This window comes from Amphibalanus amphitrite, unplaced genomic scaffold (assembly GCF_019059575.1).
Source record: "Amphibalanus amphitrite isolate SeventyFive unplaced genomic scaffold, NRLGWU_Aamphi_draft 001178F_arrow, whole genome shotgun sequence".
Classification (NCBI taxonomy): Eukaryota; Metazoa; Arthropoda; class Thecostraca; order Balanomorpha; family Balanidae; genus Amphibalanus; species Amphibalanus amphitrite.
The window spans coordinates 179685-190425 of NW_024882672.1; the positions used below are offsets into that span (position 1 = coordinate 179685).

Sequence of the window (10741 nt, forward strand, 5' to 3'; positions counted from 1 at the left end):
CCAGCCTCACTTCTGTAGTTTTGCTTCACAGCATTCCACGTCCTATTGAGTTTCCGGTTGCGTAGTACACGACCACGTTCAGAAACTTGATGTCTTTTAGATACATCACGCAATGACAAACTTTTGGCAGCATTTACATTTGTTGCCTGCATATTTTGGTGAGGAAAAATCACTATCGCAGTAGTACAATCAAGACATACCACAAAGGATCAGAGCTAAAGCAGCATTATTAATCAAAAGTGTATTGCATTGATCACCAGCATGTTCGTAAAATAAAATACATCACGAATAAAGATGACAACCAAGCCGGACCAGGACACTTATGACAAACATGAACGCTAAAGTGGCAACACAAATGAAAGAGAGAGAAGATGAATCTGCCCTTCGCAATCGTCAACCTAAAATAAAACTTCAAATATACAACAGACTTCGGTGCATTAAAAGAACATGAATATACTCGCTTTGTCGTCGACACATAATGGGAACATCCTGCCGGCCCAGCCAAACAGCGCGCCCACCTTCGAGTAGGAAATGGCAGCGGCCGCAGAAGTGGCCAACAGATACATTGTTCGTCACGCCACCTGCACTGAAACGTACCAGCTATTTAATCGTGAAATGTAGCTAGCCATCCAAAAATGTTGCACTACACCAGCACTACCGCACAGTTAGCAGATAGGTACGGACCGCAGGTCCTGGTCTCTGTCTCTTCCGAGTACGGTCTCCGGACCGGTCACCGGCGCAACCATCTCCGCGCGGTAGCTATAGCACAGTTCTCCGGCCGGGGCCCGCAGTTCCTCGACTTCTTCGTCCAGCCAGACCAGCACGGCTCCCGCCCAGCGCCTGAAGACTCCGCCCTCCACAGATCCGTCCGTCCAAAGCCGGACAGCACACAGGGGCAGGAACGCAAGGTGCAGCGTAGCCACGCTTTCCCTTTCCGCCACCGTGGCCCCAGCCCGGATCGGGCACACGTCCAACCGGAAGGTGACGCCAGCCGTCTGTTGCCACGGTGGGATTCTCGCTCTCGCCCAGGCCTGGCGGCCTCGCAATCTCCAGCCTCGGACCGAAGGCAGGCGCGCCGGTGCCGAGGCCTCGGCGGTCGCGCGCAGGGGGGTCCCCTGATGGCAGACCCAGCGCCCTCCCCAGCAGCCTGGCAGCCAGCGTCCAGCTTCTCTCCTCCATCGGAGAAAGTCGGGCTTCCGCCATTAGTGCGTGGCACGGTGTTGAGCGCGGACACAGGTGATGATGCGGCCGCCTCCCGCAGTCCTCGCTCCAGGAGATTCACGTGCGAGGGGGCGGCCGCCGGCAGCCACGCGACGGCAGCGTGTTCGAGCGCCCCTCGGACGTAACCGATTGACCATCGTACTAAGGGCACTCTCGTCCAGGCCCCAGCTATTCAACCAGGTCGACGGCGCCGTAGCCGTCAGAACCTGGTGATCACTCGAGCCACGCCACAGAGCTTACGCCTCAAAGCGGTTGGCTCTCCGGTCCTCGGCATCCGGCATCCGCAGTGATTTGGCGTAGCCAGGACACGTGAGATGCTGGCCTCAGTCATAACCGGAAAGCCTGTAAAAAAAAAAACAATATGTGATTGACAAATGGAAATATATTGTATGCATAGAGTTGAGAAATCATGACGCACACTGCATTGTGACAGTTGATAGTTTAGTGTGATTGGCAGAGGAGGGACTTATTGTAATAAAACAATAAACAATTGAGGCATTGATTTGATTTTGTAGGTACCTACCTACCCTTCTCGTATGAATCTGGATGATTTGTACCATTAAGAAAAAAAATAGGCCTAGGATCGGGGGGATGTCCCCACTTTTCAGCCATGCTAATTTTTAAAGTAAAATTAAATATTTATTTTTCATTTAAATTCAAAACTAAGAGCAAGAAATTGTTCGGCAAGGTGAGATAAGCACGAAACTGCAAAGAATTTGTTCATAGGGGTATTGGGGTTCCCACAAAGTGACATTGAAGTTCTCTGCCCCCCTCCCCCACACTTTACGTGAGGTTCCTGCGCCCATGAAAAAAAAAACAAATTGCATTATGTGCATCAACACTTAACCCTTGCACTTAGAGAGGGCCACAAAGCCCACTATAAAGCCCACAAGACACCACCTGAAATCAAAGCATGACAAATGATAGCATGTAGGCACCTGACCTACTATAACCTACTGAACCAAACATACCCCATATATCAATATGTATGTGTAGATAAAGTATTAATGGTAGGTTGATACCAAGGCTGTTTAGTAGGTTGCAGGCATGCTGAAAGGATGAAAGATGGGTATTTGTTCAAAAAATATCTGATCTACAGTTCATATGAATATGCAACATGGGGTCCAGACTGGAAAAAAATACACGTTAAGCCGAATATGTCCGGCGTAGTGGCGGGCTTGCGCCGAAAATTTAAGCGCACGTCCGGCGTAACTTCGCATACGCCGAATTCAGCGCATGGCGGCGTACGATTTTTTTCGGTGCAGGGCGGTCGCATAATTTTTTGGCGAAAGACAGTCACCGAATTTATGCGGTACGCTGGTCAATCTAGCAGCAGATTCGCCCCGTGGGCAGCTCTGGAGAGGTTGCGGGACGAGACGTCCCCCGCCCCGGTCGTCGCGTGCTCGAACTGGCGAGCCGCCCTGAGTCTACTCAGCGGAGGAACGGCCGCCCAGGTGAGGCCTCAACCTTCGGCGTAGAGATAGGCATGGAAAACGTTGTTGAACGTCGCCAAGCGTCGTTCAGAGGGCCGAACGACGCTTGGCGTCGTTCAGGGACCAGATGGCCGGCCCTCATCTTCAGGGACCAGATGAGGGCCGGCCACCGGGGCAGCTCGCTCCAATACGGCACCGAATCGGCTGTCTCCACTCCGCCGCGTGTCAGCAGTGCCCAGACAAGCGGTGCCCAGCGGCGCTCTGCACCGTGAGCCGAGAAGAGGCTGATGTGCCAGAGCACGTGCTGCTCCGCTGCCGGGCCCTCGCTGGCTCCCACCGAGGTATTGGGTTTACGTGGAAATAAAAACTAATTCGGACGCTCAAACATGGGATAGCGTACAAAGCCCCGAAACACTCTGCCTGGTTGATATAGCCTTGATCAGTATATGTGCACATGTGCTTTATATGAAAAGGGCTTAATTTTCTCACAAATAGGCACCTAATTTTTGGCACAAATCACTCAGAAATTTCGGTGCAAAATCGCTTGTGCCGAATTTCGGCGCAAGATGGTCTCACTGGCATCCGGCGTAGTGTATGAATGTTTTCCAGTCTGGCATGGGGTTAGGTAAGGTTTGATTTTTGTTTTGTATTTGTATCACATGTAAATATCATATCTGGATTCAGGATGTCAAATAGTGCAAGAATGTACAAAATGTATGCCTGAAAAGTGAATCACTCTTTCTGAACATTTACCAAAAGTGGTAGATTCGTACGCAAAGGTTAGGCTAGGGTAGATGATGTTTTTTATCTTAGTTTATCTACACAGTAACTGAGAAACCCTCGTCCAGACATAGCAATAGGTAGGCATGGTAAATCGTCAAAAAGTTAATATTTTTCTGCTCATCAGCATTTGACCAAAATAAGGGTTCTAGCATGTCTGGTTATTTCAGGTTATGTTAGGTTATATGTAGGCGAGGTTAAAACTTTAACAAGCTCTAAGACATATATACGGGCTTCATCTGATATTAACATTGAGCTAGGGGTCTGGGTAGGTACCCACCTTCCTGTCAGGCGATGATACTTGACACATCATCCTGCCAACATCCTGCTATCTGAGGCGGCCCAGGAACCAGCTCAAGCAATTACAATGAAAGTCAACAGTCGTGCAGGCATTACACCACTCCCCATGAAAATATATCAAGTAGGTAATTAGTTAATGACGATAATCCCGCCACCACAAATCTTATGAAACACATCAACATTGACCTTTGATATTCCGAAAAGAAATATCCATAATGATTTAAAGCGAACGTGTTCTTACGCAGCTGTGACATAAGCTGCGCATGCGAAAAACACCCGCTAGACCAATTGATGGCGAATAAACCTGTTGATGAAGAAATACTTGTCTCCAATTGGTCTGTGAACACAATCTGCAGGAAACGCAGCTTAAACTACAGTAAAATTTTGCAGGAAAATCTGCAGAAAGTAAGAAAAATGCAATTTAAACATATTTAGCCAATGAGTCTGGCCAATCTGTTGATATATTCCGATAGATATTGAGCACGATCAGTCATTTTGAAAGAATTACGGTCCGACTCTCTTTATTTTTAAAGCAATGACGCATAATATGATTATTGAAAAATTGACAAATATATTTTCTTGGAGGGAAAAGTGGGACTAGCGTTAAGTTAAAAATCAAAATTAATACACTGATCGAGACCTCACTTTCAAAAGTATATATCAGTGCATTTTCGCATCGAATCTCTCTCAATCATGAACAAACTTGGGCAAAAACAGCAAGATTGCCTGTTTTGTCAATTGACACATTTTCATATTTGGGGGCAATTTTAAAGTTGATGGCCAATGTTTTCAAAGTCAACATTTCCACAGGAAAAAATATAGCTATTTTTCTTCCAAATTCATTCATTTGTAGAGTCCGACTCTCTCTTGTTTTCTCGCAGTTTCCGTTGTGCTCTGAGAGAAACGATCATGTGTATCATAAGCGTTTGGCTCACTTCAAGATGGCAGAATTTGCACTTGCATTTTCTGCCGTGTGGAAGACCAGAGGGAGTCAGCTAATTTATGACAGAATGTGCTTAAAAAATGACTGGTGAATAATATCTTTTGTAAGTGCCTGACAAATATTTATATTTTAAATCACGCTCTTCAGCTGTCAAGTGAGCTCCAAATGGCCTAAATTGTCAGCTGTTTATCATCCTAGGTCAGCTCAAGGTCACAGACGTCAGCTGAAGAAAGTGGTGACCATTGGCCCTGTGTTGAGCGGACAAACCGGTGTTACCTAGTATCAGGCCGTAGTCATCCCCATTGGGCCCTGCGTGCACGGTTCTCAGCGGGCGGCAGGGACAAATGACGTCACCGAGGGTGCACTTTGATCCTGGCTCGTTGTGTCATAAATTGATGTTTCTCTACATAAAAATCCATTTCAAATCAAAGAACAGCAGTTATTCTTTCAGTTTTGTTCACTAGCATTGGCTGTTGAATGCTTTTTGAGAAAAGAAATGCGTTTTGGTGTTTGCAGTGAATTAGTGGGCAATGTCAAATCGTTGCAGTGTTTTAGAGGACATTTTAACGGAATTGACGGCTCTGGCGCAGATGTTTCAAACAAAAAGTTTTGAAAAACAGTGATAAATTCCGTTGATATTATATTATTTGTGAGTATATATGTTACACTGGGTGGTTTTTATTGGAGATATGACCTAATATACTTTATTACGGATATCCGATATTACTTAGAGCAGCTAGGGAACATTTCCTATAAGTCTTTGGTGCATTATCGCCTAGTTAACTGTTTATTGAGATTACAGGCTCCAGCTTGAAGTTAGAACTTAAACTCTTTTTTGATAATATTGATAAGGAAGCTCTCAGCGTCTCACAAAGTAAATCTTGTCGACCTTTTATCATTTTGTAATACCTGTCTCTGCCTGCATGAGCCTGCTGAAGTTAATGTTTGTATGCCTAAGTTATTGACAATGCGGCAATGCGCCTCAGTTATCAGTATGCTCGTGTTGGTGTGGTGAACAGAAGATTAGATCGCGTACTAGCATACCTGCTCTTGTCTGAAACCATTTTCTTGGGTATTTAGGTGGCTTAAAGTCTAGACTCTTGGTAAAGTCGATAACTATTTGATGTGATGTTTTCCTAATTGCCTTATTTTGTTCAATCATGGGATTTTACAATACCTGTGATAAGTTTGCAAGGTTTTTAATGGTATGTATAGGTTCCTATGTCCTATGTTGATGTGACAATGTTCTTTTTCAGATCTTGGTCTGTGAGCAATGAGCATAAACTGTGAAGAATGGAGTGAGGTCATGGATGAAGTATTCCTAATCCTCAGGAATACCTAATTCATGGTGAGGTTGAGCCAAGTCATAGCCAGATGATTATCAACTTGTACTTGTAGTCATGGTAATGTGGTCGATCAAAGCAAATGATGAACTGAACTTTTTAAATAGGTATCTATAACCTATCCAAAGAGAAGAACATGCTGTAAAGCTAGATTTCTCAATGTAAGCAGTCTGTTCCAAGCACTGTTCTTCTGAAAATGTTCATCCAGACATCCGACCAGCAACCTATTCAGTGATGCTGTGGCTGATGGCGGAGGCAAAGCACCAACTGTTCTTGGTGCCTGGTAAGTAGTATGGACCATTTCATTTTTATACCAAAGAAATAGATTTATTACTATTGCTAGTGTTATGCTAGACTTACCTAGGGTATTTGCCAAACCTGTCTCAACATTTCATCTAGCTACTTTTTCATTTGTCATTAGATTTTGCATTACCCTTAGAAGTGCCAGTGCTGATTTAGTCTAAGGGTCAGGCAACCCTGATGACGATGAGAGAAGCAACTGGCTGGAAAACTGTGACAATAACAGCATCACTCAACAGTCAACACAGGGATGGTTGTCAGGACAACCATAGATATAAGTATCATTGTTGTTTTGTTAGGACTAACAATAAGAACAATGATACTTATACCTCACCTCAAACTTTTTTGAAGAATCATAAAAAGATCATGCTCATGTCTGATGTTTTGTATGCTATTTGTGTGTGTCCATGTGCGATGTGCATATCTATGAGAGAAATATACCTCTGGGCTGTGCGTTCTCCTATCATGTGCCAGTGAGCGGGAAGAGCATGGGTTTGTGTACTCGTTTGTGCATCTGTTCATGTGCTTAATGTTGATATCTGTCCCCCCTGTGCTGGTGCAGGTGTGTGCACAAGTAGATGAGTGCCGTTCATCGCCGCCGTCTTCCTGGACCTTCGCTCATCGCCGTCGTCTCGGTCGGAGCCTGCAATTCGGTCGTCGCCGTCTGCCGGGGCCAGCCAGCTCCAGATTGATTCCTGCCTATCGCCGCCGTTTGCGGGGACCTGCAATGTCGCTGCCGTCGTCAGCCAGAGAAGCTGGTCACAGTCATCGAAGAGCAGTGATCTCCGCCGTTCGAAGAGCTGTGTAATATATATCATGTGTTGTCGCCTGTCAGTCCCCAGTGGAGTTCTCATGTGCTGTCCGTCGACTGGCGAGTCCCATGATATGACATCTGAGGATCACCCACCGGCCACCGTTTACCGGCGACTCTGAGGGCCGTCAGCCCCGAGTCCCTAGATATCCTCAGCTCGCACCCGGCAGCAGTCTCTGTCGCATCTGGAGTGTATTCTATTCTAAATACTTGATGCATTGCGCTGCTTCTTGTGTTAATCTGTTGGGAAACTTGGAAAGTGTTAACAACGGTATATGTGGGAAGTGGAAGCCGTGTAAAGTCGTCTGCGTATTCATTTCAACGGTGGTTAATGCGAAGTGATATTGGTCGAAACTGTTTTGTTATTCGTAAGCTTGTCATTGAGTATGACTTCAGGAATGAAATTGCGCGCCTCGCAATTTCAACGAAAAAAATGAGAGTTACGGTGTCAGCAAGACGTCAAATTATTGTCGCTGCATGACAGCGGCGGGTTATATTGCTACTCGCCCAGCGGTCCCTGAGGGCGTCGGCGGGCGCCGTCCGGCTGTGCACCCCCGAGGAGGCCCAATCAGCACATCTGACGGTCGCCCACCGGCGACTCTGAGGGCCCCACTAGCGTCTTGGAGTACCATGCCGGTCTCTAAGAACCGCTCAGGGTTCCGGAAGGCATCCCACGGGCCCCCGAAGGCACCACACAAGCTCTCACATAGTCACGCTCAGATCTGATAGGTCTCATACCGCCATCTGAGAGCCCCACGCCAGCGCTTTTCATAGCCCCACATCGGCATCTGCAAGAGCCCCATCTCGGCGCCTCTTGGGACCCCACACCGGCGACCCTTTTGGCCCCACAGCGGCACCTCTAAGGGCTCCACACCAGTGCTTCTTTGGGCCCCACACGGCACACTGGCACCTCTGATGGCCCACACCGGCCATTCTGAGGGCACTCATCAGCGCCTGAGAGTACCACGCCGGTCTTCAAGGGTTGTACAGGCTACTGAAGGCACCACGACAGCTCTTAAATCTCGCTGAGCTTTAATAGGTCCAATAATTGCCTCTGAAACTAAACGCCAGGGCTCTCATAGCCACACACCGGCACCTGTAGGGCTTTTCTATATCAGCGACTCGGAAGGCCCGCTCACCGGCACATCCGTCATCCGATGGCCGCCCACTGAGGACTCTGAGGGCCCCCGTCGGCATCCCAGAGTACCATGCCGGTCAAGGGCTCCACAGGTCTACTGAAAGCACCACACAAGCTCTTCAATAGTCTTGTTGAGCTCCATTGGGTCCCATACCGGCCCGGGCCTGAGACTCCATTTCAGCGCACTTCATTGCTCCACACCGGCACCTGTAGGGGCTTCGAACCGACGACTCTGAGGGCCGCACTCTGTCATAAAAAGCCCTGTCTCTGAGTACCCTATACCGATCTATCATAGGGCCAACACCGGCGCACCCGACGGCCACCCACCGGCGAATCTGGGGGCCCATACTGCCGTCTGCCGAGTCCCGTGATATCCGCGACTGTCACCCGTCGGTAGTCTCAGTCGCAGCTTGAATATAGTCTGTTAACCTAACCTGACCTTACCTTACTTACCTCGATTCAATTTAACCATGTGTGCCCTTTTTTCATTCCATCATACTCTTTTCGCTTTGTATTTCAATAGCCGCCCCCGCCGAGCGATCCCGCGGCGGCGTCGGCCGTCGCCGGCCGGCTGTGCACCCTCGGTGACGTCATCCCGCCACCTGCGCAGAAAAGCTGCGCACTGGGATGATTCTACCTGGTATATACTGCCTTGCCTAGTATTCTATGTACCGTGGTGTTGAGTGGCTGAGGCTGGGGGCATTGGAGTTTTTAAAGTCTACACCAAATTTAAGGTAAGAATATTTTTTTGAATGTATTTTTCCACTGTTTTGCGGGTCACGAGTCCAATTACGCTGACTAATTTACCTGACTTTTCTTTCATGCTCCTTGTGCTGAAACCACCCCAGTCGGGGGAGGTTTGGTCAATCGTTGTCATTTTTAGCACATGACACTTTTGGCAACCATGTGCCAAAAATGACAACGCTATCAGCTATTTTTCGCAACGATGAAGCTGATTTCACTCCTCAGCGAGGAAATCACAATTTTGGAAATACAAGCAGATTTTGGAAAAGTGCTGCCACATGGTGCAAGAAGAATAAACCATCTTTAATATGGCCATTGTTTGCGTTGCTGTGTTGCCGGTTCAACATTAAAAATTAATTTAATCGAGAAAAATAGTATAAACCAGCGTTAGATTTTCGTCGGCGACATCGGGCCGGGGATACCATCTGGAACGTCGCAATTTGAAATTTGCCTGCTGGAACGTCGCAATTGAAATTTGCCTGCTGTCTGCATGAAGCTGTCTGCAATCTCTGCATGGCCTTCTAAGCCTGGTTGGAAGTAGGTACCTAATTGTCTTGTCTTGTCACTCTGTCCTCTCCTGCACCTTGGCCTCCCCACTTGTTGCCTGCTCACTGGCTAGAGAGGATTGCTTGGACACTGATTGTGCTAGCGCTAGGACACTGATTGAGCTAGCGCTTGACACTGATTGTGCACGTGTGCTGTGGCTTTTTTCCCGTTGAGCGCTTGGGAAGCATGACCCGCAAAAGCAGCCAACGGGCGAAGGGTGGGCGGGGAGCAGGTGCTTCTGCCACCAATGCTGCTGAAGGGACTCAACTATGTGGATTTTGCTGTCTGGATGTTGGGGACGACGTGATCGGGTGTGATGACTGTGAAACCTGGGTGCACAACTCGGACATGTGCTCGGGTCTCCCTTCGGATGTTAGGGAAGCTATCTCCAAGTACAGTGGTGATGGTATAAAATTTTCATGCATGCAATGTAGGATCTCCAATGTGACCATGAAAGGCAAATCTGTCCCTGCTAATGCTGATCCTGATGTTGCAGGAACTCTAAAGCAACTATTTCATCAGATCAGGGGAATATGTGGTGTGGTGAAGGACCTGTCCAAACAGATCCAATCCCTGACTTCTCTCCAAACAGGCCAGAGATCTCTCGACACTCCTACAGTGCAGGATCGAGAGGCCCCCATCCAGCCTCTCCCTCGCGCACCTCAGATGGTACCCTCTTCCCAACCGCTCAAGACCATACCCGAGTACAGGTCAGCCATCCGTGAGGAGCTGAGGGAGCTGAAGGAAAGGGAAAAACGTAAAGAGTCCATCATAGTCAAAGGGCTAAAAGCCAACTCAGTCACAGACTTTTCCACCAGCTTTGTTCAGTTGGCAGAGAGACAGTTCAGTGTTAAGGTTGTCCCTACTGAAGTGCAGAAAATCTCTGGACATGCTGATATTTTTAGAGTCAAAATTACTCATGATGACACCCGTAGAGAAATCCTTGACAAAGCGAAGAGCCTTCGGGGCACACGACATGAACATGTTTATATCTCACGGGATCTCACTTATGCTCAAAGAGCTGAGATGTTCAACCGGCGCCAGGCTCGACGAGCCCAGGATAGCTCTGAAACTCTGGGGGCTGTGGGAGGAGCCCCACCTCCCCATCAGGCCATGAGTGTTGACACAGCCACCAACCAAGTCGCCCCAGCCGTAGCTGTGCCATCTGCTGCTCCTACTCCT

At 47.9% G+C, this 10741-nt stretch overlaps 2 long non-coding RNA genes across 2 annotated transcripts; one reads left to right on the plus strand and one right to left on the minus strand.

Moving 5' to 3' along the window:
- Positions 1-226: 226 nt before the first annotated feature.
- LOC122370871 lies at positions 227-4044 on the minus strand. Its single transcript, XR_006254626.1, has 2 exons — positions 3715-4044; positions 227-1563 (listed from the first exon to the last, which is right to left on the minus strand). It is a non-coding gene; the product is annotated as an uncharacterized LOC122370871 (long non-coding RNA).
- A 1210-nt stretch (positions 4045-5254) lies between these two features.
- On the plus strand, positions 5255-7479 carry LOC122370870. The gene is made up of 3 exons (XR_006254625.1): positions 5255-5326; positions 5934-6303; positions 6883-7479. It is a non-coding gene; the product is annotated as an uncharacterized LOC122370870 (long non-coding RNA).
- The last annotated feature ends 3262 nt before the right edge of the window (positions 7480-10741 follow it).